The sequence below is a fragment of the Passer domesticus genome, chromosome 3 (assembly GCF_036417665.1).
Source record: "Passer domesticus isolate bPasDom1 chromosome 3, bPasDom1.hap1, whole genome shotgun sequence".
NCBI classification, from domain to species: Eukaryota; Metazoa; Chordata; class Aves; order Passeriformes; family Passeridae; genus Passer; species Passer domesticus.
The window spans coordinates 15,822,551-15,842,765 of NC_087476.1; the positions used below are offsets into that span (position 1 = coordinate 15,822,551).

Sequence of the window (20,215 nt, forward strand, 5' to 3'; positions counted from 1 at the left end):
GGGACTAAATGACACCAGGGTGTGCTAACCCAGGTCACAGAAAGAACAGGTGCTTCTTGAAAAATAATTTCTATGGCAACAAAAATTATGATATCCTTGTTTGTCTTCACATTTTTTGATCTGCAGCAGCCTATGGCTTGCACAATCTTTACTCTCTTTCTGAACATGGGCAGAGACAACCTGCTGACCATTCAACCATCTGCTCCCAGCAGTGTAGATTTGGTCCTAATGCTTTCTGGCTGGTGGGGATCCTAACAAAAAAGTTGGGAGTATATAATGTTTGCAGTGTGTTTTATGAAGTGAAGGATTAAGCTAACAAAATAATACAAGACAGAACAGAATAGATTATTACTTGTGAAAATAATAACAAGACAAGATTTGTTTCTTATGTGCTGGGGAAAAAAATAGGTCTTTTTTTGTATTTGAACTTTAGCTTGTAAAGAACTTTTCAGTTTTCTCTGTATTCCTTTTCACTTTTGACCAAACTGCCCCATGCCAGCCTCTGTGCACTTAGGGAATAACCAGTAAAATCTTTACTGAGGGTTGCTGTGCAAGACCTTTTTCTGGGCTTTCTATATGTCATGATACCCAGGTTGGTGCAAAAGTGAGCTACAAGACACAGCTACTAGGCTGCCTCTCAGCCAGCCCTTCCACTTGCCAGGGTTCCTCTGCAGTGTGCACAACACAAATGTCTACACAGCAAAGGCAGTGAACCTCTGGACCTCTCAGAGTCTGGGAAAAAATACAGGCAGCCTTTCCTTTCTGCAGGTTCAAACATTTCTTCCTCACTGTGGGTGTGCTGAGCATCTGCTAGAAGATTAAGGTAGTTGTCAGTAGAGACACTTCACACAGAAATGAGAGACATTTCTTATTCCAAACTACTGCTGCCTCATCTAAGGATGGGTGAGCAGGTGTTAGACATGATTTCAGAGCATCTGCAGTGTGTGAATGTATTAAGTAAGGTTATTAATTTAAAATTGATCAGCTTAGTGCAGCTCTGAACAGAAACATGTCAAGTTTGGCTGCTAATGTAGGGGAAACTGAGCTCAGAGGATGCTGGCTAGGTGAAGGAGACAAAATAAGGGGTACTTTCAACAAGTTTGAGAAATAGTGATTTGAACGGACTGTCCTGACAGTAAAACCAGTATGAGCAGGGTCTGGCCTGCTGTGGGTGAGGGGCTGTGCAGTGTCCCCAGGGATACTCCCCTGTCCCGTGGGTGCTCGTGCCAGCACTGTGCCTCTACATGGGCACAGCTGAAATGCCCTTTAAATGTCAGTGAATAAAGTAAGGAAGACATCAGTTAGGTCTTGCCCTATTTTATGCCTTCTCTGGCATCAAAATACAGTATTATAAAATGCAGGAAATTTATAAAGAAAACAAAGTATCTAGAAGAAAAGGCTGTTGTATTTTCTGGGCTCCCTGTCATTGGAAGGAAATGATGAATCTGACTCCAGGTTCTTAGAAGATAAAATAATTTATTATTTTATTATATTATATGATATGATGTGATATGATATGATATAATGCTATTCTAAAACTATACTAAACTATACTAAAGACTACAGAAAGGATACATGCAGAAGGCTAAAGGATACTGCTGACAAACTTGTGACTCTCTCTTCAGAGTCTCGACACAACTGGGCTGTGATTGGACAACAAGTAAAATCAATTCACATGAAACCAATGAAACAACCATCTGTTGGATAAACAACCACATTCCAAAGCAGCAAAACACAGGAGAAGAAAATGAGATAATATTGGTTTTCTTTTTCTCTGAGGCTTCTCAGCTTCCCAGGACAGAAATCCTGGCGAAGGGATTTTTCTGGAAAATATGATGGTGACAAAAGGCCATAGGTGGGAGGGCAGGGGACAAGGAAAGACAGGATGTCCACTTTGCTGTGCTATGTGTTGGATAAACCTTGTCTTCCTGAGCAGGTTGTGAAGCCTAGGAGAGGGCTGCTATGGCAGCAAATTCAAAAATAGAAGGTTAGCACCTCTCAGCAACTGAAGGACAGCAAGTTGGGGTTTTAGACAAAAAAAGTAAAAAAATGCTGAGGGACAAGAGTAGAAATGTAATTGTGGAAGATAAGACCTGCCAAAGAGAATATTTCATTCTTTGAGGAGATTATGTGTTTGATTTATAACTGCAAAGACATAATAGAGTTTTGCAAGGTTTCTTTCTGAGCACCATATTTGCGTTCTGATTAGGAATTGTCAATACACAATATTAATAAAGCATTATGTGGATAAAGAAGTGACAAATAAACAGCTCAAAAAACTGTTTTCTTCATCGAAGAGATTTGTTATCTATTGGCTATTATGAAGACCATCAGGATCTTGGTACCTCTCCAAAATTTTTATCCCTTAATGCAGCTCTAGAGAACACCAGTCTGCAAACAAATGTTGTCCTGGCATTTGGAGAATGGGACCAGCAATGGTCATGGCTCTGCTGAGGAATTGGTAGTGGCCAAGGGTGCTGCTGCTGGGGCATGCACTGCTTTGTCAGAGCGCTTCATTTCTCAGTGTTTTTGAACTGCCAATGCTGTACACATGTCACTTTCTAATTTCTTTTTAGCTAATGAAGTTTCTGAGAAGCAAATCAGATTGCTATTGACACTGTGTCTAATGCAGCCCCTCCTTTGTCACAGTCAGTTTCTGAAATGAAGTTTTAACAGTGCTGTAAAAAAATCCTGATGTGACAGCCTGGAAGATGAAATGGTTTGTTGATGTCAGCCTGTGCTAATGGAAGCTGAGCTGAATAGCTCAAGAGCAACAAATTATATAGATTTAGGGCACAGAACAATTTCAGCTACATCACCTTAATGTCCTTTGTAATGAAAACAAATTGCTTTGTGCTATATAAAGTGGTGCCAATGGGAGCTGGAAAGTTCAAAATAACACAAGGACATTGTTAGGTTCCCCAACCAGCACAGTAGAAATGTGGCAGAGTGAAAAACAAAGAAGAAACTTCCCTGGTTCCTTCCAAATAAGAATTTAGTCCCCGAGACATAATCCTGAACCTTTGTTTAGATACTATACTAAGCCAAATATGAAGAAATATTCTTGTTTTATTCGTAGCAGTAACTGCTGATCATTTGACTTATCAAAGTATCCATCAAATGTTGCTTAAATTTGCAGCACCTCTGAAGCCTGGCCTGTGTCTCACAGGGTTTAGCCATTTAAACTACAGTGATATAATTGCACCAGAAGAAAAAACACCTCTAAAATAAGTGGCTCTACCAAGAAGCTGTTAATTCAATACAGTTTATTGAAACAGTGCAAAGCAACATTAGCACTCTGATGAGCAATCATTATTTCTATGGTGTGGCACCTCAGGCTCCCAAGAACACACCTGCATCACTCTGTACTGGGTGCTAGGTGAATACACAAATCTGAAGACTGGTATAAAAATATAGTAGGCTTTTAATATTCAAAATATATTTGGAAAAGATCAAGTTTTTAATTGTTGTGGAGTAACCATATCCTTGTTTAAAAGAAGAGGAAAATTTAAGTCAGTTCTTTCTATTACAAATAATACTAATTACTAAATAATACTAACACTAATAACAATACTAATAATACTACTATTAATAATTATTACTAAATAATACTAATACTTCTTTCTATTACAAAAGTGGAAAAGGAAACATTTACATATTTCCACAGAAGAGACACTTTTGTCCACAAAGACACTGGATTGCTGATTCACATAATCATATAATAAAGCCATATAATGAAATTCTTTTCTCCTTCCCAACCCTGACAATGGAGAAACACTATCTTTTTTCTTTTGGAGATGATTACATTATAGTGCCTCTCTTTTATATGGTAACAGTGAATTTTTCAGGAATAAACCTTCTCATTTTTACATGTATGTTCATAAATGACTCAAGGTTAATCTTTAAATCTTAATAGTCTTACTGGATACAGAGATATCTACCTTTTGTACTGGAAAAAAAATTGGAATAAATGTGGGCATCACTATATCTGTGTTGTTACAATTGGCCACTGACAAGACTGACTTTGGCCAGCTGGTGAGCCAGGTGCAAGAGCTGTGGTGCTGTTCAAAGAGAGCACAGATGTGAGAGAGCTCTGGGACTGCTCTGGTAGGGCCCAGGTGAGAATCACGACAGTCACTGATGCTTTGTTTTGCAATAAAAGGGAGCTCTTACAGCTGTGACAGGTATGTGTTGCTTGGATCATATCCCATGTCCATTTTTTGATGCTTAGATGACATGCTAAGGACTTTGTTCACTTTCAACTAATGTTTCTAGTAACTAACTTTTTGCTAATGCATCCACCAGAAAAGCATCATAAATACTTCTGGAAACAGACATTAATTGTGTGGCTTTCAGGCAGTGTGTGCTTGGCCAAACTGAAATGCATGAAAGAACTGTCAGTCAGATGCACAGAAAGCAAAAATCACATTGTATGAGCTGGGTGACTTTTCCTGCAGCATGAACAATGGATTATCTTGGGAACACAAGCAAAGTCTAAGAGGAAATGTATTTACTTAACCACTGGCAAAATAATTTGAATATCAAGTACATTTGTAAAAGATCAAAGTCTATGCAAGGATGACTAAAATGGACTAGTCTGATAAAGCACATGGCCAGCGAAAAAATATTCTCCATTTTATGCTCCATCAAAATTATATAGGTTTCCAAATGGCCTCCATTCCTTTGCAGACATTATTAGTGCTTTGGTTATTTGTGTACAGATGTACAGTCAACAAACCCATGAAGTACCTGTGTGAGGTTGTGTATCTCAGTGCAGCTATTACACAGACAACTTTTGACTCACTCCCACACCAAAATTAAATTTAAGCCTAAAACGGCCTCAGCAATGAACGAATTCCTTTGAAAAATTACTCTGCTGAGCAATAGCTTTTTTATTCCTTGACAGCACATAGAGGAATTGTAGGCAAAACCCATGCTGCTGTTACAGAAGCTGGAAGCTGGGAAACTCTCCAGCACAAGGAGGATGTTGACACTCTGCAGCAAATCCAGTGAGGGCCACAATGGTGATGAAGGGGCTGGAGCAACCATCACTTGAGCAGAAGCTGAGAGGTGGGACTGGTCAGCCTGGGGAAGAGAGGGCTCAGCAGGATCCTATTAATGTGTTTGACTACCTGCAGGGGAGGGAGCAAAGAGCACAGAGCCAGGCTCTTCTCCATGGCACCCAGAGACAGGACCAGAGGCATTAGGCACAGACTGAAACACAGGAAAATAGGTTTAAACAAAATAGAAAGGCTTCTCTGACTGTAAGAGTGGTTGAATCATGAACAGACTGTGAAATCTCCATCCTTGGAGATCCTCAGAACCCAACTGGACACAGTCCTATGTGACCTGCTGTGGGTGACCCTGACTGAGCAGAGCTCGGACACTTTGCTCTCCAGAGGTTCCTCCTGCTGCTAACACAGCATCCCTGCCCCACCTGAAGGACAGGTAGAAAGTAGAAAATGTTCTTGAATTTTGCAAAATTTTATTACTTAGTTTCATTCTCCTCTTCTACCTCGCTCTTCTTGTACCCTAAATTTGTTTCTTGTGAGTCTTTCTGACCTCTGAACTGCAATTTTATGAGGCAGCTGGCTGAGTATTGCTGTGGCTAGACTGGATTATGACTGGACAAGATAATGGCTGGACTGTGTCTCTTGTGGTAAAGGCTATCCTGGTGCCAAGGACATCTCCTTTATTAAAGCAACTCCTGGTCTTCTATCTTAAAAAACAAAGGAAGATGAATAATAATAATAATAATGCAAACCTAGCATGCTAAAATCAGCCGACACAATACTGCAAATTTTGAACCTCACCTCTTAAATTCCTGAGGAAGAAACCCTTCCATTAAGGACTGGAGAAGAGAAAAAACAGAAAAAAATTTAGAGGGTTATGGTGGTTCTAATTGTACACACACACACACATATATATGTATATATATGTGACATTAACAGTTCATTTGTGGTACTAATAGCTTGTCTCATTTGTGTGACAAGGATAGTTTACTGAGGTAGGAAATAGAAATGAACAGGATATTCATAAAGATGACAGCAAGCACAGTAAATCCTCAGGATCCAGGCAGGGCAGGACACCCACAAACACACCACAGTCCCTGACAGCCCTTTGCCAGCGCCTGTCACTGAGGAGAGAGCTCTTGGCCTGAGACACTATCATGCCTTTCCTGCACACACAGAGAATGGTAACTGGTTTGCTTGGATGGGAAAAACCAGAATTTTCATTAAATTTGATACCTGGGCAGGCAGCCTGCTGCCTGCTGAAACCTGACATATGTGACTGCTTCAGCCTCACTGGAGGCAGAGAGAGAGGAAATCCAGGGTAAGGAATAACTCATACTACAAGAAGAAAAAGAGCAAAAAAAAAAACCTATCACTTAGGTGCAAACCCCTGCTAGGTGTAAGACAGATGGTTTTCCATGGCAAAGAACCAAGATTTTTTTTAGTATTGGCCAGAAATTACATGAAATCATGTTATTTATTTATTTACTTGGTCTTCAATTAAAAATACCATTGTACCAAATCTGACAGTGTTCAAATTCAGTTTACTCCAGCCCTACCATTTCATCCACTGATGGGTTTAATTTCTTTTTGATCTTTGCTGTACAGAATTCTTATAAGGGCTGCCGACAGTTTCACTCTGCATCAGCTCCCAAGATTTTCCAGCAGCAAACCCACTTGGACAGGTGTGGCAAGAGCAAGAGTTGCTCCTCTTTCCCCTGCTGGAAGATGATGTCGTGGTGATTCAGTGACATCATGTTTACTGGGAGGGAAAAGCTGCCCCACACATCTCCAGCAAGGGGGAGGGGAAGGGGCAATAAGAGTCTCTGTGTGAGATGTGCTGCAGAGGCTGTGCCCCTCCTCAGCACAGCCACACTCTTCACCCTGATGGAAGGTCAAGCCCTCTGTGAGCACATGAGGTGGTGATTGCATCCCTGCTAGCAATGGCACCAGATTCCCAGCCCAGGTTCACAGAGGGTGGAGGCTGGAAGGGACCTCTGGGAGTCATCTGGTCCAAGAGTGGATATCTGCACTAGTGGAAATATTATTTTGTGTTATTTCACTCTCCCCAAACTGTGTGAGGTATGCTGAGACCCTCACATCTAGCTTTATTAGATTATTGGAAGAAATGGTCTAGGAAATCTATTAATCTCTTTCTCTTACATTTTTGCAAAGTGCTGCCACACACATTTTGAAGTGATGGCCTGGCATCATACTCAGCCAAGTTTCCCTGAAGGTGAGGATCATCTGGGGACAAGGTGGTGATACAAGCAAGCTGACAGCAGAGCTGTGCTTGGGGTGGAAATGCGGAGTGGGAGAGGGACTGGTCTGCTCTGTGTGATGGGATCCTCCACCCACCACAGCCACAGTGCTGAGGGCTCACAGCCAGTCCAGCCTCACTGAGACACTGAGTTAAAAACATGTAACATCAACCAAACACCAGGCAGAAGGGAATAACCTACAGGAACTCCAGGATGAGGAAACCAAGGCAGAAGATGTCACAGCCATGGGGCGAGGGACCAGCAGCAAGCAAGGCACAGCACAGCCAGGCTTGGAGAGCTCCCACCTCCTCTCCTCTCAGCCGCAGCTGAACCAGGCAGGGAAGGGGCCTGGAAGCACCTCAGGGAGCTGATGGGCTCTGACAGACATGGTCTGGGAAAAAACCCAACACATTAAGTAAGCCTTTATCTCAGGGCTGACTTTGAGGTATTGGCAAATGTGAAGAGTTTGTGTCACATAATTACTTCTAAAACCAAAAGTGGTGGATTTTTTTTCATGTAAGAAAGGTCTGGTTATATGATCCAGCTGAATTTTTCTTTAAAATCCTCTCCCCCAGATTTTGTCATAACATTTTCTCAAAGCAAACTGCCCAAGGACTGAATAAGTCAGAGCATTAAATCTGTTAAATCACAAGGTTTTAATTTTCTCTTTGTTAAATTTAGTGAAAGTTCTTTCACAACACCCTAAAAGTGTTATTTAAGAGAAAAAGTGATTTTAGCAGTCAGAAACAGGACACAAGGTGTCAGGGCTTATGATCAGGTTGTAAAGGGTAAAGCAATGAAAATCCTCTGACTTCCACTAAACCAAAGCCATTTTACACCACCTGAGCATCTGCTCCTTCAGCTTCAGCTCACCTCCAGTGCCAAATCTCTGTTGAGATAACGTCCTTCAATACAGGACATCCATTAATGGAAACAACAATATGATTTTTCTTCCCTTTCTGCTGTTCCAAAGATAATTACAACCAGAGAGTTTCGAGGAAGGTTGTCTTTGCTTTAGGTTTTGTACAAGGACATTATTTTGCAGTGGTGAACACAAGGTTTAATCACAGCGTGCATTACCTTAGTTGTCCTGAAACACAAGCACCAAGGGAATGCAGCCCTTTGAGCATCGCTGTGCAGGCTCACACGTGTCCTGCCTTCCTTGGCCGTGGTGGGGCAGAGCCACCTCCTCCAGGGTAGGTTTTGGAGGGCTCCCTGCTAACAGACCGGCTGTCCGGCCTCGCAGGCCAGCTCTCCAGCCTCACACACATTTCAGGGGCTCGGATAAGAAAGGAGAGGCAGGCATCACATGCTCATTGAGCAGATAAAATGACTGAAATGCTAAAAGAGAGCCATGAGCCCACTGCCCCAGCTGGAGCATGGGAACTAATAAGGCAAGATGCAGAGGGAGGGGCTTTGCACTGCTGTAGAGGAATCATGGCCCTTCAGAAAGGCAGCACAGAGAATTTATTAATGTTTTATGAGTTCTGTCTACAGGTCAGACCACATGTAAGGCTCCCTCTGGGGATTTACTCCATCATTCACCCTCAAGAGCCTCCCAGAGTTGCAGCCTGCAGGTTGTCCCTTTCTCCAGAAGTCGCAGTGTCTGGGTAGAGGCAGGACCCAGTCGTACCCACACCTGGCATTCCTGTGCTGGTTCACAACTATTCATAAGCCTTCTTTAGGTTATACTCTTCAGAGCTGGCTGAAAGCTGTGCATCTAGTGCTTGCTTTTAAGTGTGAAGCCTATGGGAGACAACTCATCATGGACTGAGTGCCGCAGGAGAAATCCTCACATCTGGGGAGCAGAAGCTTTGATCAGCTTTAGGTTCAATAAATTTCCTTTTCTAGGTAACAAACTTCACCTTAGAAAGGGCAGCAGAGTGCATAGCAAGGAATTCAACATCCCAGCATGGTGCAGACAAGCCTCAGAGCCTGCAGAGCAGCCACAGCAATCCCAGCACCCTCAGTCAATGTTAACAACCTTTCCAGACCACCACCTGTGCAATACAGCTGGGGAGAGATGAGACTCTGAGCATCCTCACTCTCTTTCCAAGTAACTCAGTCTCACACCTGAGACAGTGATCCTGCTGGCCAGAGAGCAGGCAGGCTGCCAGCACTGCACAGGGAAGGGGTTTGCTGATCATTCCCTGAAGCAGAAGCAGTAACTCCAGTCACCAGGGCTGTCTTTCAGCAGCACAGAACTCACGTTTGTGGCTGTTAGCAAGTCAGTTACAAGTTAGCAAATTAGATTATTAAAAAAAAAAAAATCTGTGTGAGAGAACATGCCTTGAAACCAGGTGAAATGGCATGACTGTCCCTTTTTTCATTCTCAGACCTGCTGTGTGTTGATTCCTGCCAAGGATGCCCATGTCCTTGTGGTGGCATCCCTGGAGGACCAGCAGGCTCCCCTGCCTGCCCCAGCCCTCTGCCCCATCACACTGCAGGCTCCTGTGCCACCAGGGGAAGATGCCCACTCTTACCAGAGGTCTCCCACCCCAGCCCAGCAGCTCCAGCTGGGAAAGACAAGCAGGACTATGGTCCCCACCTGGAGAGAAGCTGTTGGCAGCACAGTTTGAGATGCTGATCCAGCCCCAAAGCAGGCAGTGGGGTAGAGACTGCCATCACAAAATGCTGCATTTTGCAAGCCTGGCATTTGGTCCAAAGCTCACCAAATGCAGAGGAAAAAACTCTGCATTTCATGACATTTGGATTAGACTCCTCACCTTTAATATAAAATAATGTTCCCTTGGCTTACTTTTCATTCCATTATTTAAAAAAAAAGACAGCACAAGCACACAGTAAAAAAGAGCTGTTACTTGAACATAGATAAGTCCCTCCAAATCATTATTCTCTTGTATTCCAGGACACCTGTGCATATTAAGCAAAAGAATCTATTATCTACTACAAGACAGGTGTTCTAGCTATATTGGGAGTTAGAGTCTGGCTAAAAACTAATTCAATTCAATGAGAAGTTCTTCAATTTACACACAAATTGATTTGTTTTGGCTGATCAGTTGTGATAAAAAATGTGCTTTGAAATAATTAAACATTTAACTGGAATAAAATGTTGACTACAAATGCCTTCTGAATGAGAATAATTTTCACTTCAGTTTCCTGAGAAGAGATTTGGAGCAGAAAATTATGTGGACCAGTTTTCTAATATAGGGGTCCTTGCTGCTTACAGACTACTGAAGGTATGTGCTCCATTTCAGAGTAACTATCTGACTTTAGAATGTAGCCTTTAAAGTGATGCCATCATTTGTAATGCCCTTACTTGTACATTGTATTACAATCCTTTTTCAGTACGCAATTAATGCTCTAAAAACCTGAAAAATATACAGGAGAAAAAAATTACAGGTCTTAGTTTCTGAAGTTCCTCTTCATTTATTCCCTTCCTGAACTGCTCAGAAACTGTAAGGATCTTGATAAATCCAGAAGTATCCTCCTCTACAGAGAGTTACATAGTGTTTTGCACTACAATAAAGAACCTGTGATATTGTTGAGTGGTTCTTCATCTCTGTAAGAAGCAAAGAATGATTTCTTTGATCAGTACTTCTTGCTCTAAACTGAGGGGTAACTCAGGATGATTAATATGAGATGGAAATTAGTGTACTTTTTAAGAAAAAGGTGTTTAAGCAAAACCCAGACTGCTGCTATTTGGCCTATCAGAGTGAAAAGTCTGCATTGGGAATCAAATAAAAGCAGCTTTTGTTTTTTAAGTTCATGAACCAGGACACCTGGAGCACTCCTTGACAGGTATTTGCATAATTTCAATTGGAGAAGTTATCAGAAAATATTAATAAAAATAGTTCAATAATATTTTCCAAGAAAAAGCATCAGCAATTTTCTCTGGTTTTTAGTAATTTTCTTTGGTTTTACACCCACAATGACAGCTGTGTAACAGATTCTTATGTTCAAGCAGGGTGTCCTGGGCTTTGCTGAGTTATATGAACGTCATTCATAGAGGGTCCATGGCATTATTTCATTATAGTGTTCTGTGTGGTTTTGTGTACATTGAAATTGCATCAAGAAATTGTGTTTTTCAAATAGCTTGAAAATGCTGCACTCAGACAATCCTCCAATATCTTTATTGTGTTACAATTTCCAAGGGATGCTGTTATATGGAGTAAATGTTTAAGCCGTCAATATTGCAGCAGGAGAGTGAGCAACAGAGCTGCATGTGGGCTGATCATGGAACTGGGAAGAAGAGCAGAACTCCAGGGCTGTCCTCCTGCTTGTGCCACTGACCTGAAGGGTCATATTCTGACCTGCTTCCAGCAGGGATTTCCTTCCATTCATATCTCAGGGTGGGTGCAATCCTGCCTTATCACGGTGACATTTCACTCACAGGTGTAAAATGGACAGGTTGAGTTCACTATACCAAGCAACAATATTTTCTAGTTTTATTACCCAGTAAAGACAGTCTGAAGGTCAGAAGTATTTAACATTAACTTAACAAGTGCCTTGGGAAACCCTGGAATTCCTATGCGGTGCAAGAGGAAAACATCATTGCCACTGAGAGCAAAGGGTACTATTCTTTGTCACCCCACCTGTATTTTTCTAATTGTGCTCTCTATACATCTTTATAAATAGAACCATTGTGCAGTTAATGTAGTGTCTGAATGAAATGTAAGCTCATTCTAGACACCTATACTATCAAGGAATAGGGATAACATTGGTGAATCTTCTAATGAAAGAGGAAAAGCTACAGAAAAATCCTAGAGTGCGCCAAGAAAGTCTCTGCCTGTATGAATGCAAGTACATGGCATTGGCTATTCATTCCATAGCCTGGAGTGTGGAAGAAGAGGCTGGACCCGTGTGAGCAGTGCCACAAGTACGTCTTGCAAACCCCAGAACATGAAATTCCCCCAGAATATGAGTGTTCACTGCCTTCCCCCATGCAGGGCAGGACTGCTCAGAGTTTCCTTTGCGCGGCAGTCAGAGCCTTCGCTACAGCAGAGGTTTTGCAAGCCTGGCTCTAACACACATTGCAGAGGTTCGATTGCTCATTCACTATAAAATCCTGCACGGTAATAAGATGTCCCTGACTCGTAGCTGCTGTGCTGCTGTTGACACAACAGAAATAAGAAATAAGGCAGAAAGAAAGGAAGGAATGTGAATCACCAAAATCCCCAGTAAAGCAGACTGCAGTCTCAAACACGGATTGCCTGTGGGTACTGCTTTGTGTGGGGAGTGCCAGTGAGACCCCACTGAGATCTGCAGGGCAGGTGATCCCACAGAGAGATCTACAGGCTGGTGTCGGCCTCCAGACACGATCCTGCCCGGGAATGGCGCTGGGGCCAGGCCAGGCCAGCTCCCCTGGAGATGGAAAAGCACACGGGCCCATCAGCCCCAGGCAGTGCCAGAGCTGCAGCAGGGCTCTCTGAAGCAAGTGCATTTCTTTAATCGAGTGTGTGTCACTTTTGACTCACACTCACACTTCTGCTCCCCAGACACACTGATTCAGCCACCCTGTCTACTCGAACCAGACTGCAAAGGCTCAGGCACTCCAGAGCCAAGCCCTGCTCTGAGCTGCACAAGGAAAGATAAAGTAATTCCAGTGGAGACAAAGTCTGACACAGAGTAAATAAGCAGGCGTTGGACTTTTTTCCTTCTACCACTGACTTCTTACATTTAGTTCTAGCCAAATCTCTCCTGTGTTTTTGGCAGGATCCTCTCTCTGATCAGACAGAGCTTCTGATAAAGACAAGATGTATCTTGCTTAAAGCAGCATCCTACTAAAGACAGAACAGTTTGTTGTTTGTTTTTTGGTTTTTGTTTTGTTTTTTTTTAAATCAAGTAGCAACTGGTAGGGAAAGAAAACAACAAATTTTTAAACTTTAATTTTTTTAAAACTTGCCCTGCAAATCTTTTCCTAAAATTTATGAGATATTGAACTACAACAATTACCCAACCATTTGCTTGCTGTTACTGATAGTTCAGTAGGTCAGGACTGCAGAAGCTTCTTATCATGGGGCACAGAGACTCTGTGCCAGATTCTGATCTCAACTGCACGTGCTGTAATTTACCTTATGTTCATATTGCACTAGAATAACTGAGATGGAAATGTGTTTCACTCTTCCCATCCTTTTGCCTTTAGAGTTGAAGCAAAGGGAAGCTTTATTTTGAAACGTAGGAGAAGTGAAATGATTAACAAAAGCTAAATAGGGCAGTTTCAGGCTGAAAAATGTATGATTCATAGCAACTTGTTCAGACATATTTCTAAGTCATATACATTATGGCAATTTAATTATGTAATAGAAGGGATCATGTACTGTTGCGTGCCCACAGTTCCCACTCATTCAGCTAAATGCAGATGGGCTCACACTACACAGAAAGTAACACACCAAAGAGAGGGAGAGAGAGAAAAGTGGTGCTGGAGTATAAGAAAAAAACACATAGCAAAAATAATACCCAAATGGCAAGTTCTGTACATCACAAAGTATTCATTTGCTCAACTGTAGCAAAAGGCTGGGCAGGAGAGCTTCAGCAACAAGCCAAGGCAATCTCAGCATAGGATTAATGCCATTAAATGGAGGGGAAATGTCACAGCATGCATAAGAAATCTGAAGACTTCAGACACGCAACTACCGCTGGATGTGGGTGTTTTTATTATACAGCTAGATGTAGAATATCAAAGCCTTTCTAGCACATTTCTCCACCTAAATAAGAGCTTTAAAGGCTACTGAGTGTTGCCTCAGCTTCTGTAGCCATTTGATAAAATCTAGCAGTGATTTCTGAATAGTGTGAGAAGGGGGCAGGTATTTGTAGACCACTCATGCCCTCATCACTGCATCCTCCTTGAGCCCAGGACACCTCCTACTTCATTGAAAGATGTACTGTCTTCAGAAAACTCCTGGATTATTTATGTGCTGGAAGATTTGGGTCTACATGCCTCCTCACAGATTGGTGTCATATTGATCTCTTTTGAAAGCAGCAGTGGCAAACAGCAGCTGAACATAAGTGATGCAATGTTGGCACTGATCACAAAGATAATTACTGTTCACAGTGATAGGAAATCTTCAAAGGGGAAATGGCCTCACATTGTGCCAGAGGAGGTTTAGATTGGATATTAGTAAAAATTTCTTCATTGAAAGGGTGATCAAGCATTGGAACAAACTGTTCAGGGAAGGGGCTGAGTCACCATCCTGGAAGGGATTTAAAAGATGTATAGATGTGATACTTGGGGACGTGGTTTAGCAGTGGACTTGGCAGTGCTGTGTTAACATCTGATTTAAAGGTCTTTTCCAACCTAAACCATTCTATTATAGTGAAAAACTCCTTCAGTCCCCTGAGGTGCCAAAAGTGACGTCCCTCTTTTGGCTTACCTTCATGTCACAGAACAGCATGGCACAATCTCCTGTAGCCATCAGTGCTGAGGCAGCTGTATGAGACATAAAGCCCTGGTGTATATGAAATCTAGATGTGACACCAACACATACCTGTTGCTGGAGCTCCATCCTGACAGGGAGGATTGCTCCCAGGAAGAGGGAGGAGGGCTGGGAGTAATATAAAATATAAAGATATCTTTTTAAATATATGATATTGTATCATCAATCAAAAAACATATATATCATCAATCAAAAAACAAATGAAAATCAATGCTTTGGTGGACTGCCAGACCACCTGGGTATGTCCCCAGATGCATCCTCTCTGTGCCAGCACTAGCAGAGCTGTAAATGCACTGCTGCACTGCAGGAAAACCTGCCTGTTCCAAGTAAGTGGCACTTCAGCCAGGAGCAAAATAATTAAAAAATACATATTAAGGCACATGGTGTGAATGGCCTCAGAGCAAACAGAATGGACACAGCCTCCAGCAAGCCTTGCTCCCTCAGATTTGACTGCTCCCAATGGGAGGAGCAGGCGGAATGGGAGCCTGCTCACTGGCCTGACACCTTGCCCTGACCACCCAGATATGCAGGGGGACACAGAGGGACACAGAGGGATGCAGAGCAATCCAGAGTGATGCAGAGGGATGCAGCCATAAGCTGAAGGAGGCAAGTGCTCACAGGAAACACACACAGCATGGGCTGGCCCCCAAGAGAAAAGGGACATTCCATTCAACATGTGCAGCTGCCATAGGCCAAAACTTGCACCTCGTGCGTGGTGGAAGCTCAAACCCTGAGGGAGGGCAGGGAGAACTGCTGTACGGGGCAGATGTTCACATGCAGTGCAAGAAGAAAACCTTTACTTACTAATCCAGCCCCCATTAACCAGCAGAGCTGGGCTGTGGCATTTGTCTGCAGGATGTACAGAGAAGAAAGCACAAGGAAATCCTGAAGAAAGGGGGTTAATCAATTTAAAGGAGAATAGAAAAATGTAGTCGCCTCCTGCAGGAGTGAGGTCTGGGAGAGGCACAGCCCCCATGCTTAGCTGTCTCTGGATCTCTGCTCGATGGGGGAGAGCAGCCGCCGCCCAGCGTGGGGAAGCCAGCGGGAGCATTACCTCATCCCGCGGGAGTGACTCAGAGCAGCAGTATCACCTCTGCATGCCAAGTGCATCAGGTCAGTAACATTAATTCAAAGTAGTGAGGAAACAGGTCTGGCACACGAGAGAAAAGGAATGGACACAAACTGTAGAGAAAGGCACATTATTGTAGATCATAATATGCCTGTACATCATCCATCCAGGTAGTAACATACCCAGCTGATCAACTTCCATCAGCTGTGATGCTCTTCCTTCTCTCCAGGAAGAATGCAGCATATCCCTGCTTCAGGTGTGCATCTCCCCCCTCCCTGCTGTGTGCTGTTACCAGTGAACACAGGTGCAAAGAAGCTCACCTGAGTTTGGAGCACAAAGGGACTGGTAGAGCTGGTTGCACAGTGTTGAGATAGAAAAATGAAAAATGGCAGCTAAAGAAAGAGCCCATCTTGCACCAAAAATATTCATCATTGAGTTTATAGATCAGCAAACGCAGCAAGACCTTTGGGCTCTCTGCCAAGTCATGGACTATTAAGCTTGCTGGAGGCTTAGAAAGAGGAGTGAGTCTGATCACTGAAACCCTTCTGGTCTGGAATCTTCTTGTATAGGAAATGACTCTGTAGCCATCACATAGAAATGTGGAGCTGTTCTTTGGGAGTGATGCAAGGAATATGCTTCAGCTTGTCTCACCTTGAACAGCTTCAGGTGAAAGAAGCTGTTTCAGGTGAGAGACAAAACCCAAGCCTGATCCTACCCTGACTTTGTACGTCAGACCCCCACTGAGCTGAGATCCACTGTTCTGAGCTGGGATCATCCCTGCACAGGTACCGTGTGTATGACCTTCACCAAAGCAAGCAGAAGGGGACTTTGATGCACTTTCTTATCGAGAAAGCAGGATTCAGGTTTTAACACTTTGTTAACACATAGTAAGGCACTGGTAAAAATGGATTTAGTGACAGGATAATTTAACACACTTACCTTAAAAAATAATTACAGGTAAAAAATACAGCTCTTCTTAGCAGTGATGGGCATCATCTTATCAATGATTTTAATACCAGAACCCTAGGATGCAGGAGGCAGATTTCTGACCTCAGATTTTAGCTGTGGAATCTCCATATAATCAAGTTGTGAGGCAGAAACTATTTGTTGGTCCATCTTTATTCACAGTGTTTTCAGTGGCTCCAAGAGATATTTTGCACTTCTTTGTAACCTGGGTTTTCAAAGGTTTGCATACACTAAAGCAAAACCACAAGATTTAATTTTCTTGATGGAATAAAACCAGTAACGTGTATATTTAGTAATCACATAAGGAATACCCATTTTATTTCAGTTTGCCTTTAAACAGAATAAAAAGGCATCAACTTACTTGATATCCAAGCACTGCCACCAGCCAGCAGTGGACTCTGTCCTCAGGGCAGGTCACCACCAATGGCATAGCGCACACGCTGCCAAGCCAAGGAGAATTTGCTTAAGAACAGCCCTTCTGGCACCGAAACTGCTGACTATAATATCTGACAATATTGCATCTTTTTCCCAGTCTGATTGAGAAATGGAAGGGGGATCATTCTGGTTTCTGAGGTGTAGCAGGTCATGACAAACAAGGAGAAATGTCCCCGGGGCTAAAAGTCAGTCCTTATTACCAGCTCAAGCTCAACCTTCGTGCAGAGACTTGAGCCAGTTTCTGTGCATATGGTTGCATCCTGTTGGAGATGATAAAACTAAACCAATCTCATGGGGGAAGAGTTACAGAATTCACTCATTCTTTTCAACAAAAACCATTGCTTGATGCAGTGAACACAGGGCTGGGAACCAGACAAAGATAACTCCTGGAGAAATGCTCTGTTCTCTCTGGGCAAAAGCCTGTCTCACTCCAACCCTCTCCAATTTCTGCCATCAGCATCAGTAGAGCCAATATCTGATTTTTTAAGGCACAAATAAACTAGGATGTAAAAGTGGGAACAATAATGTTTATGGGACACTCTCACTGCTTTGAGGTCTCATGGACAGGATTACACCACTGACTTCTGGCTTTGCCCAGCCCTGGCTGTAGCAGCAGAAAGCACCTTCCTGTTAAAATATCAGAAATCAGCTTTTCTGCTTGGGCAGCTCATTAGCAGCAGGCTCTAAAGTTTAAAAAAAGCAGGCTCACAGAAGTTTAAAAAGGCTGAAAGAAGTATTAACACTGCCTTGAACCTGACATTAACCACAGAAAAGGGGAATTACACCACTATAAAGAAGGTGTGAATTTAATTAATCATGCTGTCAACTTAATTCCCCATGTGAGTATTTCTCTTCCAATATGAACCATGGCCATTTTCAACACAGTTGATGTTTCTTAACATCAGAAGAGGTAGTTTAAACTAAGCTGAAAAGAAGTCACTCTTTAATAAGAGGATACACGAGAGATTATACGGCATAACTGCAGCAATACAGTTATAATTACAGCAGTCTGACTTCCCATGCAGATGAGTCCTGACCCTGGTAGAATTATTGATTTGTGCTGCTCCCTTTAGGAGGGAAACAAGCCCATTGTGTCTGAATTATCCTCTCTGCACAGCCAAGAAGGAGGACAACAATCTTTGGTAAAGAAAAAGAACAGAAATTTCCTTTCTGCACTTCTCACTTCACAACTTGCAACAAAATTATTTTATGTCAAACCACTTAATCTGTAGGACTGTAATCCTCCAAAAATACCTTTTGATTTATGGAGGAAAAGGAATACCAGAAACAGACTGCTTTTTATTTCTCATTTTTGCAGGTGCTAATGAAGTCATTTTAGTTACTAAACCATGGGAGAACGTGTTCCTCCCTTTTCCCCCTGCAGCCAAAGGTTAGATGAGCTGGCACTGTAGGCTGAGCCTGCTTTCATGACATCTTCCCTGACAGCTCATTTTCAATCCCTGATTCAGCCATCCCTGATCACAGGTACATTGCATCACACCTACAAGCTCCCTGGCATTTTATCAGGCTCCAAAGAGCAGACTGTATTCCTATGCACCGTGCTCTGTATGGAAATAGCTTAACATTAAGTCATATGCAAATGTCTAAACACAGCCCACCATTAACTGCCATAGAAATCTATCAAATACAGGCATAATGAGGTGAGGGTATGAAACACAGATTACTCCAATGAGGATCTAGCCCCAAATGTTTGTGAAGTTCAGCACTGCCTTTGTTTGGACCAGGTATCATTCCACATACCTATGACAACTTTTAATTAGTTGCATATGAAAATGACCATTATATTAATAGCACAGCTTCTGAAATTTAGTGTCATGGTCAATATTTAAAGCTTGTGGGCTCTGGTCTTTCATCAGGCTGCTGATATAAACATCAATTTATGAACTAGTGTCACTACCTGTCTGATCAGGGCCATGGACAAACAAATGTAACGACTTGGGCTGAGAGACGTTTTGTCTTGGCAAAAGAAGATCACAATTTCCCTCAAGAAACAGTTTTCATCTAAGCTATCAAAAGTAAGCAGCACATGAAACCCTAAGTGCCTATTAAAATACTCCCCTTGATGAAATATTTAATACATTTTTTACTTAACAACATACACACTCCTTGTCTGCTTAAAAATTGAATGTTCTTTTCTGCACAATGAACAAAAACATGAAAAGGCAAATGGTGAAGAATCTCAAAAAGTTTTATGAATTGCAAACACCTCATTCAAGGCATTTAAGAATCTAGTTCCCACTTTCTGTGTAAGGTGGAAATGCCTGGCCAAGAAGTGCAGTCTAGCATTTCAGGATGCTGTTTTTGGAGATCCTTTCTCCCTACCCAGCCTCATACATTATTTGGGGCACACAGAACATCCTTGGCAGGCAAAGGGCAGCAGGACAAAACCTGGGCCAGCTGGGATGCCAATGAATCCTGCTTCCACAGGCACTGTACAGGTTGCCCACAGCACGGATGGAGACCTGAGCACCAAATGGCCATTACGAAGCCCTGCCCCAAAGTAGAAGCCACTATGAAGGAGAGGTAAGATAATAGGTCAAAAGCACAGCAGAATCTTGAGAGGTTCCTTTCTCTTAATTTGATCCTCTTAGGTATCTCCTGGACAGGCTATTCCTCCCTTTCTTGTTTGAGGGGGTTACATTCCTGAAAGGAAAGGGCTAGCTGCACCTGGGATGGTGGTGGGAAGGAACATCAGCCCTGCAAGCAGCTCTCTGTTGTACAGGAGAGCACAGAGTGTGCACAGAAGAGCTTTGGCTCAGGCTGGGGCACAGAGCTTTGGGTGTACTTGTTTTGCACACACTCTTGTGTCAGTGACACAAAGCAGGTCTGCAGCTTGAGCTGCCCTCCAGGGACCTACCTCTGAGGCTTCCTCCAAGTGGAGGATCCACAGCAGAGACAGGAATGACTCTTATATATTTGTGTCATTTTTGAACTGAAGATTAACAACAGTCAACAGCAAATGAGAGTTCTGTCCTGCCATAACTACTGTGCCACAGACACTGTCCTCCTTCCTGGGCTCTCAGCTGGGATGCTCAGAGAGCAGAGGGACTTGTGTCC

General features: G+C 42.8%; 1 long non-coding RNA gene across 1 annotated transcript; it reads right to left on the minus strand.

The window, feature by feature from the left end:
- Positions 1-1,465: 1,465 nt before the first annotated feature.
- On the minus strand, positions 1,466-20,147 carry LOC135296062 (uncharacterized). Its single transcript, XR_010358115.1, has 3 exons — positions 17,064-20,147; positions 14,719-14,775; positions 1,466-5,851 (listed from the first exon to the last, which is right to left on the minus strand). It is a non-coding gene; the product is annotated as an uncharacterized LOC135296062 (long non-coding RNA).
- Positions 20,148-20,215: the final 68 nt, after the last annotated feature.